The sequence below is a fragment of the Nyctereutes procyonoides genome, unplaced genomic scaffold, assembly GCF_905146905.1.
Source record: "Nyctereutes procyonoides isolate TBG_1078 unplaced genomic scaffold, NYPRO_anot_genome, whole genome shotgun sequence".
Classification (NCBI taxonomy): Eukaryota; Metazoa; Chordata; class Mammalia; order Carnivora; family Canidae; genus Nyctereutes; species Nyctereutes procyonoides.
In genome coordinates this window covers 25,102,561-25,116,098 of record NW_026575139.1, presented here as the reverse complement: position 1 = coordinate 25,116,098, position 13,538 = coordinate 25,102,561, and positions in this window count along the sequence as shown.

Genomic DNA, 13,538 nt, shown 5'->3' with positions numbered 1-13,538 from the left:
AAGGAGAGCAAGGAAGAAGCCAGTGTTAGACCCAAACTAAGCAACTGGCACACACACCTGGCAGGTGTATGCTGTGGCGTCTGCCCACTAGAATAGGATGGACACAGTGACCGTGTAGGCATAGGGGACTGGGGGATTCTTCCTGTCTGCTGATGGGAGGCACTGTCTACCTGGTGGCCTCTCTGCAGCTGCCCCTGCCACCCCCAGGCCAGGCATATGTCTCCCTCACCCCCTTGACGTTTCCCTCTACCATACCTCCCACCTTTGCAGGGAATACCTCGCAAGAGAAAGGCCTGAGACAGTGAGTTTGGATTTTAATTCTGTATCAAAAGTTGATTTCTTCCTCATTCTGTTCACGGAATTCCCCGCCCCCTTCTTGTCTCTGTCTCCTTTGGTTTGAAGTATTAGGCTGTAGCCCCCAGTGTGTAAATATGTACATAGAGTGGGAAGAAAGAAACTTGATATTGAGGTGTTTGAAATATGGAACTGTAATAACTTCTAGGTATTCTAAACCTGTGATTTCTGTGCCATTTTCTGTAAAGATACAAGTGAGAATAAAATTGACGTACAAACATCAGGGGAGGGATCCAAGAATCCTGCGTGGGTGAGGATGGTGTATGTATGGGTAGCATAAAAAGTAAACCCATAGAGATGTTTTTAAGTCAAAATGACCAGATTTGGCTTTTGAAATTACTCCAACTGTAAAGACATTGTGGCCTTTCTCCCCTGAGCTGACCAATGACATTTGTCACTTTGATATGGGACCCTCCTCCATTGTAGACACAACTGAATTATCCCAGCCATTGAGCCCCTAAGTTATTACCAACAACTCCCTCCTGCTCCCCGACACAACGGATCAGTTAACCTTTCCCTCCGGTACTTAACTTACGCATTCACAACCCTATTCCCATCACACCTCGTCCCATTTGGGCCCCCTCAAGTCCTGACTCCCTTCTTTTGTGTATACATGCACGCTCCAGAATCTTGCTTACAACTCAAACACAACAACAACATATGGGGAAGGCAGCGGTATCTGGAACTGAAAGTCAAACAAATCTATGCTGAAGCCTGTTAAAACAAAGCGTGGGGAAGGACTGCAAGAAATTGCCTGCAGATAGCTGCCAACTGTCACCCATCAGCTCCATGACGTGTTGGATTGAATTACAAGAAGAGAGAGCGGGAAAAGAACAGATAGGTTATATTTGAGCTTTGGACTCCAGAAATCTCATAAGATTGTTTCAAATTGCCTCAGATGTGGAACTCCTTCTCAGAAGAGATTTTTCTAGCAGGCCATCATCAAAGGAGAGTGACAGGTGGTCAGCAGTCCCTGCATCCTGTCTTGGGAGCCAGTATAACCCTTCCAGACTCAGAGCCTAGAGGGCATATGTGGGAAATCTCCAATTTCTATGCAGTAAAAGGACAGATCCAAGAGCCTGGCTTCAAATCCTGCCTGCACACGCTCCCCTAGGCCTTCCCTGAGCATGTCAGGTGCCCGCTGTGGCCTGTTGGGTTAGGAATGTCCTTCCCCCACCCTGGCCATGGACACCACTCCAGGAGACACACTGCCACTTATCCTTTCAAGGCCTGGAGCCTTACCGATCCTCCTGGGAGAGTTTATCACTTCTGTTCTCCCCCAGCCCTTGGTACATTCCTCCATCATGGCATTGTGTGTACTGTACTATACGTTTTTTTAAAAAAATAATTTATTTATTTATGATAGATAGATAGAGAGAGAGAGAGAGAAAGACAGGAGGAGGGAGAAGCAGGCTCCGTGCCGGGAGCCTGACGTGGGACTCGATCCCAGGATTCCAGGATCGCGCCCCGGGCCAAAGGCAGGCGCTAAACCACTGAGCCACCTAGGGATCCCCTGTACTATACGTTTTTAATTTACACATCTATCTTCCTTACAAGATTGATCTCTTCAAGGGTGGGGATTGTATCTTATTCATCTTTTATCCCCAGGAACCATCAAAGGGCCTGACAATCTACTGATTGAATGAATGTTTTTCCTCTAACTCATCCATTCAATAATTTAAAAACATTTATTGAGCATCTATTGTGTACTAGGCAAGGAGGCAAGGCACTGGGGATCTTGTGGTGGCCAGAGCAGTTTTATTTGGAGGGAAAGATAGAATTCAAGTAACCACACAAGTAAAATACAGAATTGCACCTGTCCTAAGACCTTGGAGGCATTAATTAAGGGGCCACGGAGGCATGTCGGTGGGACTGGAGTCAAGGTGTTGACCTCTGTGCCTCTCTCCTGGGAATGGTAACGTCTGCCCCCCAGGATCATTCCTCCAGTGAGGAAGCAGCAGAGACACTGGCACAGGGGAAGAGTGGCTGCACCAACATAGACTTCTCAAGCCTAGCAGCCAATCTTGGCAGCTGTCCCCCTTGGTTCCATCGAGGGGACAACGGACACTGAGAGATTTGGGAGATGACAACCACCCTGGGGTGGGGGGTACCATGGGAAGAGGCATGCTGCTTTCTGCAAGAAGGACAGGCAAACAAGCCCACAGGTAATCAGTGAAGGAAGAGGTAGGGACATAGCAAAGGGAAAACACGGGCCAGGAAGGAGAAGACTTGGACTTTTGGGGCCTGGCAAAAGGAATCTGCTCCAGTGCTGCCTGCACCCCGGGGGAGGGACTTCTCCACAACCATCCCACAACCCAGCAGCTGGAAAGGAGACTTTTTTTCCAGGCTTCCCAGGCCCAGTGGGCTACCCGTAGAGGGCTGCCTGCACCAGGAAGACCAAGAGAGTGATGTAAGGGCAGGGGGGCTGATTTGTGCAGGCTGCTTGGAACTGCTGAGAGGGGCAGGCAGGGGTACTTGTGTGGTCAAAGTGAGGGCAGGGGATCGGAGGGACCTCTGAGGACTGGCCCATCCAGCCTCCTCTGTCCCCTGCACCCCAGCTCACCTGGGCCTTGGAGTCCTCCTCCTGCTCCCACCAGAGCTGCAGGGCCCTCTCCTCCCAGACCCCCTGGAGGCTGGGGGTATGGCACCTGGGCTCTGCTTACTGAGCATCCCTGTCCCAGATCTCCCCAAGATCACCCAGACTCCCAAGACCTACCGTCTGGGAAGCTGAAACTGGGTCAAGGGCCACTGGCCTCAACTGGTTCTGTCTCCTGTTGTTTCCTCAACTCAGGCAGCAATGAAGTCTCTGTGTAGTCACGGCTGAGCGGGCCCAGCAGTGATCTGCTCCATTAACTTCTCACTCAGATCAATCCCTTCCAGGGCTAACTCTTCTCAGCGGGCCTCAGCCTCCTCCCCTCTGAGCTGCTCCCCCACCCCCCACAGCTTTACTTGCAAGGCTCTGCTCCCAATTTGGACCTCAGGGAGTCTGACACAGGAAGGAGCCAGGGAGTGACAGGTGGCCTCCTGCAGAGCTGCGGAACGGCATTAACTGTGCAGAGGGCCTACCCTGTTGACAGTCCCTTCTCAGCGTCCCTTGGTGCTCAGGGGGCCAGAGAAAAAATGTGGGTTGACCAGGGTGACCATGATGAAGTCAGATGGGAGAGGGAAGAAGAGGAAAAGTTCCTCTATTTCCTCCCCACGCACCCCCTGCCCCATCAGGGTGACCAGAGCTAGTCTCACCTGCCCTGCCCAGAAGTAGAAACGAAGGGGCATCTGTGTGGCTCGGTGATAGAGCATCTACCTTTGGCTCAGGTCCTGATCCCGGGGTCCTGGGATGGAGTCCTACATCAAGCTCCCCACAGGGAGCCTGCTTCTCCCTCTGCCTACGTCTCTGCCTCTCTCTGTGTGTCTCTCATGAATAAATAAAATCTTAAAAAAAAAAAAAAGTAGAAATGAAGGATTAACAACCAAATCAGCCAACAGACCTTTGCAACTGAGTTGACAACCCAGGAATTTGATTGATGGGTGCCCTTATGACCAAGAAAGCTATTAAGACAAGTGCTGAGCTGAACTGTGATAGATACAGGAGAATGTTCGAGGACCAGCGTGCCCTAGAACAGAGTGCCACCTTCCCCTCCTCACACACTTCTGTCTTCCATGATGTTCTGTGAGCCGTCCACCCGAGGATTCCCTGCAGGAGAACAGGAGCCAACAGTCCTCTTCCAGGTGGGGACCACTCTGTCGGTCTGCCAGGCCCACCGCCCAGGGAGAAAACCCCTGGAGGAGAGCATCACCTAAGAACGGAAGAACACTGAGGTGGATCCAGGATTCCTGAGTTGAAGAGTGACCTCTGCTATCCTCTTGACTTCCTGGGTGCTCACTCATCCTCACAGCTGCTGCCAGAACCGGAGCTCAGATGGAGCCCAGAGCCAATGAGCATATGAGAGCATAACCCAACCCAGGTTCCTCTGTCCCCATGCAGCAGGGACCATCACTAGCTGTCTACAGCAAGGCAACTGTTTATTCCTCCGGGCAGCCTGCCTCCTGCCTCCTCCCAAGCCAAGCAGGAGAGTCAGGGAAATTTAAAGGCAAACAGAAAGTCTGGTAAAATGTTGGAGCTGAGTTAATCCCATTAACCCTTTGGTTATCAGTTTCAAGATGGGGTGCATTGAAATCTTATTTATTGGGGGATCCCTGGGTGGCGCAGCAGTTTGGCTCCTGCCTTTGGCCCAGGGCGCGATCCTGGAGACCCGGGACCGAGTCCCACATCGGGCTTCCGGTGCATGGAGCCTGCTTCTCCCTCTGCCTGTGTCTCTGCCTCTCTCTCTCTCTGTGACTATCATAAATAAATAAAAATTTAAAAAAAAAGAAATCTTATTTATTTTTTTTAAGATTTTATTGGGACACGTGGGTGACTTAGTGGTTTAGCACCTTTCTTTGGCCCAGGGCGCGATCCTGGAGACCCGGGATCGAATCCCACGTCGGGCTCCCGGTGCATGGAGCCTGCTTCTCCCTCTGCCTGCGTCTCTGCCTCTCTCTCTCTCTCTCTCTCTCGGTGTCTCTCATGAATAAATAAATAAAATCTTAAAAAAAAAAAAACATTCCACTCAGAGCAGGAGGGGAAGAGAAATAAATGATTAAGTAAAAATTTTAAAAAATAAGAACATTGCACTCTGTGGCTTCACCAATTTCTCCTTGTAATTCTACGTGTTTGTTGCATTGGCTGCCTCATGGTATATTGCTTATCTGTTTTGTAAGATGTGACAAGATTTTCTCTCTTTTTCTGTGAGAATACTTGGATTGCTTATGCATTCCGTCCAGTCTTCACCTTGGGTCTGGTTTCCTGTCCCCTGCTGACCCCACAGCCCCATCTCAGTTCTGGCTCTCACACCTGGGATTTCCCTTTCTGGCTTCCTAGTTCAGTCATGCATCAGACTTGTTTTTTGGTGTAGCTTATTCATCTCTCGGTATTCTTGATCAGATTTTTTTCCTACCAATCTAGTCCACCATTTTCCTTTGTACGTCAAGAGACAACTTGGACATTTTCCCCCTGTCAAGGGACATACAATGTGAATGATGTGATTACCTCTCAAGCCTGTGGGTTTTGTGTCTCTTTCCCCACTGCCAGTGGTCACTGCCCCACCACTTCTCTATTGGGATACTGCCCCCCAACCTGACATCGATCTACCTGTGTGGGTTTGTTTCACTTGGTTCTTGTCAACCTCCTCCTACCTCCTACCCCAGCACCTTTCTCACCATCTCTGGCCTCTTTTTTTCAGAAATGCCAAGTAAGCACTGGAGGAGCAAGTTACATGTGTTATGTGTTTGCTTAGGCAGAGAAACCATGAAAATATGAAATGTATTTTCTTCCAGTCTTTAGTTCTGGCTGGCTGCAATTATGGTAGAAGCATGGATGTTCTCCCAAGGGCACACAGGTCATATATCCAGTACAATACATTGTCAGGTAGTTGGGCAGCAGTGGGGAAGGACTTACTCTTTTAGCAGTTATTTGTTTTTAACTGAGTTTTAAAATGCTCATTGGGGCAGCCCGGATGGCTCAGTGGTTTAGCGCCACCTTCGGCCTAGGGTGTGATCCTGGAAACCTGGGGGAGTCCCACATCGGGCTTCCTACATGGAGTCTGCTTCTCCCTCTGCCTGTGTCTCTACCTCTCTCTCTCTCAAGAATAAATAAATAAAATCTTTTAAAAAAAATAAAAAAGATATGCTCATTGCGATTTTTAAATTCTAAAATGGACAGTTTAAGGGGCACGTGGCTGGCACAGCCAGAGAGCGTGGGACTCTTGATCTCAGGGTTGAACTGGGGCCCCACGGTAGGTGTGGAGATTAAAGTGAATAAAATTTTTAAAATAATAATAAAATGGACAGTTTACTTCATTGCCTTATTCTCTTTATATACATATTTTTGCATATTTTCTAAACCATTTGAGAGCAAGCTGAGGATGTGATGTGCCATTACGCCTTAATGCTTCAGTGTTTATTTCCTTGGAATGAAGATACCCGCCCGCATAACCACTATACAACCAATAGAATCAAAGAAATGGAGCTTGATTCAGTACTTCACCTAATCCCCAGAATGCTGACTTTCCAATGACGCCCTTTCTAAGTGGTGGATCCAGGCCGGGACCACACACTGGGTTTCGTTGCCAAGTGTCTGCAATTCCCTTCAGTCGGAACAGTCCTGTCTTTCCTTGCTTTCCAAGACTTTGACACTTTTGAAGATTTCAGGCCAGTTTCTTGAGGGCATAGCCTTCAATTTGAGTGTGTCTGGCATTTCCTCACGATGAGGTTGTAAAGCCCGAATCTAATCGTGAGGAAATGTCAGATACAGGCTCACCACAGCCCCTTCCCAGCTCTGCTGCCCCCCTCTCCCCGCCGATCTCCGCGTGCGGGCCCCGAACTCGCGACGTGGTCACAACCTGCGTCCGCGTCCGCCGGGCGCCTCACCGCTGCTGAGCGGCCCCGCCCCTCAGAACGTCGGGGTCCGGGGGAGGGCGGGACCCGGGCCGCGCGCGGTTCAGGGCGCACGTTGAGGTGCCTCGAGGGCCCGGGAAGGCTGGGCAGGCCAGACTCCCGTTTGTTCGCTTGTCCCTTAGACATTTATGGAGCACCTACTGTGTGCCAGTGCTGTGTAAGGAACAGAGCAGACGCAACCCCTCCCTGCCCTCGTGGTTTATAGCGGGAGACAGACCGAGGAATGTGCCAGGGGTCCCCCAAGAAAGCAGGTGGTTGGTCAGACGCTTACCGAGAGCGCCCTATGACTGAGCCCCCTGCTTAATGACCAGCCTGCTTCTGCCAGGACAGCCACAGTGGGAGTGGGGTTGGGATGGCGCTGGTCTCTGGATGGGCAAGGCCACGTACAGGAACCAAGCCCCCGCCGAGGGCCGTAGGAGGCGGTGTGGAAGGCAAGGCCAGCTTCGCGCTCTGTTGCCTGCCCTCCATCTCCATCCTGCACCCCTGGCTGCTGGCCTGGTGCTTGGAGGATTGCTGTCAGCCTCCAGACTTCCTGTGACAGAAGCAGCAGGTGGCCTTAGTATAGCTCAACCTGCCTGGCTTGGACCTGGAAGGTTATGTCCAGCTCTTCCAGAACCAGCTCCAGTGCCAGCTGTAACACCAGATCCAGAGCTAGAGATGGCTTTGGCACCATGTCTAGCTGTAGACCTACAGGCAGAGCCAACTCTAGAGCTAGAACAAGCCCCTGCCCAGATCCAGTGCTAGCTCTACCACCAGCTCCAGAGCTAGAGCCAGCTCTGGTGCCAGCTGCAGAGCGACATTCAACTTCAGTGCCAGCTCTAGAGTTGATCAGCTCCAGATCCAGTGCCTTCTCCAAAGCTAGAGTGGGCTCAGATTTCCACTCCGAAGCTAGACCCTATGCCAGCTTCATTACCAGCATCTGACCAAGCACCAGTGCTAGTTCCAGTTTCAGAGCTAGAAATAGCTCTGGCACCTACTCCAGCACCAGATCTAGAATCTGTTCCCAAGCTACAGCCAAATTGAGTGTCAGAACCGGAGCCAGAAAAGAAAAAAAAAAAAAAAAAAAAAAGAACCGGAGCCAGAGCCAGCTGCAGAGCCAGAGCCAGTTAGAGAGCCATTAACTGGACAGAGCTAGCACCAGCTCCAACCCCAGCTCTACCACCAGAGCCAGAGTCAGCTATAGGGCTAGAACAAGCTTCAGAGGTACAGCCAGTTCCTGGACCAGTTCTAGCATCAGGTGCAGGGCCACATCAGCTGTAGCTCCAGCTCCAGCACCAGTTACAAACCTAGAGCCAGTGCCAGCTCCAGAGCTAGAACAGCTGCAGCACCAAGTCCAACACTAAAGTCAGGTAGGTCCAGAGCTAGCTCTTGGGTTTCCTCTATCTGAGCTCTTGGTTTCTTGGGTTTCCTCTATCTGAGCAACTTAAGACAGTTGGTTTATTTTTTTTTAATTTTTTATTTATTTTTTATTTTTTTTATTTATGATAGGCACACAGTGAGAGAGAGAGGCAGAGACACAGGCAGAGGGAGAAGCAGGCTCCATGCACCGGGAGCCCGATGTGGGATTCGATCCCGGGTCTCCAGGATCGCGCCCTGGGCCAAAGGCAGGCGCTAAACCGCTGCACCACCCAGGGATCCCAAGACAGTTGGTTTAAAGCTTTGTCTAGTAAGACCAATATCTGGACTGGGCTTCCTCATAGATGGTTTCTGTCATTTCCCCCCACCCCCAAATGGACCACAATCTTATTTCTTTGTATAATTTGTTCTTGTTGAAAACTGGGTATCTGAATATAGTAACTGGAACCCAGTTCCTTCCTTTAAAAAAAAAAAAAACTTAAAAAAAAAAAAAAAAGAAAGAAAGAAAAAAGAAAAAAAAAAAAAGGGCAGCCCCAGTGGCTCAGCGGTTTGCTACCGCCTTCAGTCCAGGATGTGATCCTGGAGACCTGGGATCTAGTCCCATGCCAGGCTCCCTGCATGGAGCCTGCTTCTCCCTCTGCCTGTGTTTCTGCCTCTCTCTGTGTCTCTCATGAATAAATAAATAAAATATTTTTTAAATAAATAAATCTTTTTTTTTAGATTTTATTTATTTATTCATGAGACACACACACACACACACACACACACACAAACAGAGGCAGAAACACAGGCAGATGGGATGCCTGGGTGGCTCAGTGGTTGAGCGTCTGCCTTTGGCCCAGGTCATGATCCTGGAGTCCTGGGATCGAGTCCCACGTTGGGCTCCCTGCATGGAGCCTGCTTCTCCTCTCTGCCTGTGTCTCTGCCTTTCTCTCTGTGTCTCTCATGAATAAATAAATAAAATCTTAAAAAAAAAAACAAAACACAGGGGCAGAGGGAGAAGCAGGCTCCATGCAGGGAGCCCAATGTGGGACTCTATCCCGTGAACCCCAGGATCATGACCTGAGCCAAAGGCAGATGCTCAACCGCTGAGCCACCCAGGCGTCCCACCCAGTTCCTTCCATTCCCTTCCTGAGTTTGCTGTTTTTGATTACTAAAGGCTGCAGACATCTATTTTGGAGACTTTCTCAAACTAGTTTTGCAAAGACTGTCATCCTTGTCATGTGTGGTTAAAGTCTCTGTTCAGCCAGTATTTCTTCTTTAAAGATTTTATTTATTTGAGAGAGAGAGAGAGAGAAAGAGAGAGAGAGAGAGAGAGGACACATGAGACAGCAGGAGCGGTGGGTGAGGGAAAGGGAGAGGCAGAGGCAGACTCCCCACTGAGCAGGGAGTGCGATGTGGCTGGATCCCGGGTCTTCAGGATCAGACCCTGGGTGCAGGCGGCGCTAAACCGCTGAGCCACCCGGGGCTGCCACCTCAGCCAGTATTTTGACAGAGATTCCCCTTAATGCCAGGAGCCCAAAAAACGTACCTCTCTCCCAGTCTCTGCAGACTGGCTCTGTGCTAGGGTACCCCTAACACTGAGCCAGTTTAACTCCTTTAACTCTACCTCAACTTCCTACTTGGAATGAGCCCAGAGACCAGCCAGAGGGGAAAGCTCAGGGTCTTCTCAGGTCTCTCCTGAGCATGCATCCTGTCCTGGCCATGCATGTGGCTTTCTAAATCCCCTAGGACAGACACATGGTCACATTTGGAACACCCTAATGTCCCAAAGAAACTCTCTCCCCAGCAATTCTTCATAGACTTTGGGTGGTCTGTTGTATGTCTCAATCATAATCTTTTGCTTCAGCTGACTGCAAGTTTTGTGCACCTTTCAAAGCTTTTGAGCAATGCCCACTACTTTTCTGCCCAGTGAGTTCTGAATCGGGCAAAACAGAGATGAGCACAAGTCCGTCTTCCTAGCACCAGACAGGTTAGAACAAACATAATCATTTGGGAATAAGGTCTGCTTTGCTTTCTCTGGAACCAGGGTCTAGGGTCCCACATGGGCAACATGAGCTGCCCTCTTCAAAACTGCCACGGAACCCAGGAACCCAGGAGATGAGGCGAGGGCAAGGAAAAACACCATGAAGCTTTTCTACCACTTTGGTCTTTTTCTTGGTTGTTTGCTTGTTTCCTACAAATCTTGGACTATTCTCCGGTTCTGATGGTTTCTGCTCATCTTTCGATGTTTCTTTGGAGGGATGGATGTTTGGAGCCACCTAGTCCACTATCTCGCTGTCTCCTGATAGTGTCCTTTGATACACAAAAGCTTTAATTTTGATGAAATCCAATACGTTTTTCTTTTGTTGCTTGTGTTTTGGGCATCATATTTAAGAAACCATTGCCAGGGGATGCCTGGGTGGCTGTGGTTGAGCGTCTGCCTTTGGCTCAGGTCATGATCCTGGGGTCCTGGGATCAAGTTCCTCATCGGGCTCCCCACAGGGCTCCTGCTTCTCCCTCTGCCCATGTCTCCCCCCTCTGTCTCTCATGAAAAAATAAAATCTTAAAAAAAAAAAAAAAAAAAAAAAGAAACCATTGCCAGAGTCATGAATTTTTTTTTTTAAGATTTTATGTCTTTATTCATGGGAGACACAGAGAGAGGGGCAGAGACACAGGCAGAGGGAGAAGCAGGCTCCATGCAGGGAACCGGACGTGGGACTCGATCCTGAGGTTCCAGGATCACGCCCTGGGCTGAAGGTAGCGCTAAACCGTTGAGCCACCCAGGTGTCCCAATGAAAATTAAATTTAAGAGCCAAAACAAAACAATTCTTAAAACATCTTCATCGGGCAGCCTGCATGGTTCAGAGATTGAGCATCTGCCTTTGGCTCAGGTCATGATCCCAGGGTCCTGGGATTGAGTCCAGCATCGGGCTCCCCACATGGAGCCTGCTTCTCCCTCTGCCTATGTTTTCTGCCTCTCTGTGTCTCCCATGAATAAAGAAATAAAATCTTTAAAAATTTTTAATTTTCATTCATTTTGAGTTTTTGCATCTGGTATAAGGGTTTACTTTCATTCATTTTCATGTGGATACCCAGTTTTCCAGCCCCATTTGTCAGAGACTGTTTTTCCCCCATTGAAAGGTTTTGGTACTCTTGACAAAAATCATTTGACCACAGATGTATGGGCTTATTTCTGGACTCTTAATTCTATCCCATTGCATGGCATGTCTCTACTACGATGTGTTTTTTGTTTTGTTTTAAAGATTTTATTTATTCATTCATGAGAGAGACAGAGAGAGAGGCAGAGAGGGAAGCAGTCCCCATGCAGGGAGCCCGACGTGGGACTCGATCCCGGGTCTCCAGGATCAGGCCCCAGGCTGAAGGTGACGCTAAACCGCTGAGTCACCTGGGCTCCCTGCAAATACTACAATGTTTTAGTTACCATAGCTTTGAAGTAATTTTTGACATCTCAAAGTGGGAGTTCTCCAACTGTTCTTTTTCAAAGATTGTTTTGCCTATTTGCGATCACTTGCAATTCTGTGTGAATTTTAGGATCCGCTTTTCCACTTCTGCAAAAACAGGCCATTGGGATTTTGGTAGGGATTGCATTTAAGCTGTAGATGGCATTAGGGAGTATCACTATGATAAACAGGCATGTGATGGGGATGACAAAAGATTGCTTTCCTGCCGCATCCCACAGCCCTAGGATTCCTCAGAAGAGGGACAAAGGGACAAATAACGTTTCTATGTACCATCTACTGGATCTGTGTAATTCCCTGAGGTAGAATGAAACTTTAAGTTTGGGAGATTATTTGCCTGGTTGATTTGAAAACATTTTTTATTATTATTATTTTTAAAGATTTTATTTATTTATTCATGAGAGACACACACAGAGAGAGAGGCAGAGACATAGGCAGAGGGAGAAGCAGGCTCCATGCAGAGCCAGATGTGGGACTCAATCCCGGGTCTCCAGGATCACGCCCTGGGCTGAAGGTGGCGCTAAACTGCTGAGCCACCTGGGCTGCCCTATTTTTATTACAGAGAGGCAGAGACATAGGCAGAGGGATAAGCAGGCTCCATGCAGGAAGCTGGATGTGGGACTCGATCCTGGAACCACAGGATCACGACCTGAGCCTAAAGCAGACACTCAACCGCTGAGCCACCCAGGTATCCTGAAAACATTTAAAATAAACATTTTGTCCTTGTTCTATCCCGAGGACACATAACTTGACTTCTTCATGCAGGTGTGTATGGATTCATCCGAAACTCTCAGTAGCCTCCTTCTGAGACGAATGATAGGTAAAGGTGGGGTCTGGCCCTAAGAACAGCTTTCTCCTGGCAGAGCTTCTGCAAGAGTGAACACTGAGCATTCACAACAGAAACAGTACTAGGAACAAGTCTGAGGTGGAGGACACAGAAAATACTAAGACCCCAAGTTAGGTACCAACTTAGTCTCTCAAGTCATCTGCTAGCAGCAGCAACTGCAGGAAGGCTCTGGAGCTAAACCATCTAGTGAGGAGAAACCAGGTCAGTAAGGCAATGCTATCAGCAAAAAGGCTAGAGGGGAGCTTCAGCTACATTGAAAAATATACAGAAATTAAATTATTGAGGAGATCCTTCCACACCCGGCCCTCACAATTTAACACACACCCAAGGGGAGACAGGTTTCCCATTAACCTAAGCAAGAACTGTCTTCGTTAGAGGGGTCCAAGGATGGGTGGTTCCCGTGTTAGATGTGTTTGACCAGGGGCCAGAAGATTGCCTGGTGGGATGCCGTTGGGAGATTCAAGGACGGGAAGGCTCCCGGAGCAGATGCCAACCTTGAGGTCCCTCTCAGCCCTGTGAAAGGGCTAGACACTGGCTGCAGGGCTTCCATGGGCCTTTGTAGAGTTGATAATCCTGTAGGTCCCTGAGAAGGCTTCACTGGGGATCTGACCTGCCATCAGATCTGGTCAGGGGGCCACCTTAGCTCTCTCAGCAAGGTACCTTGATGCACTGCTCTAGCGCCCCAACAGGCCTATGGGCCGGAGCTGAGGAGGAACAGGCTCCTGGCCTACAACACCAGCGGCCTACTTGCCAGCTGAGCCAGGCTGGAGAGGCTTCAGCAATCCAGACAGCACTTCCCCAATTTCCATTTATAATTTCCCTCCCACCCCACATCTGGCATAATTTTCAGCAATACCAACAAGGCAGTAAATAACCTCAAGACTTAGAGTGAGTGGGGAACCTGGGCCGCTCAGTGGTTGAGCGTCTGCCTTTGGCTCAGGTCCTGATCCTGCATCAGGCTCCCCACAGGAAGCCTTCTTCTCCCTCTGCCCATTTCTCTGCTCCTCTGTCTCTCATGAATAAATAAA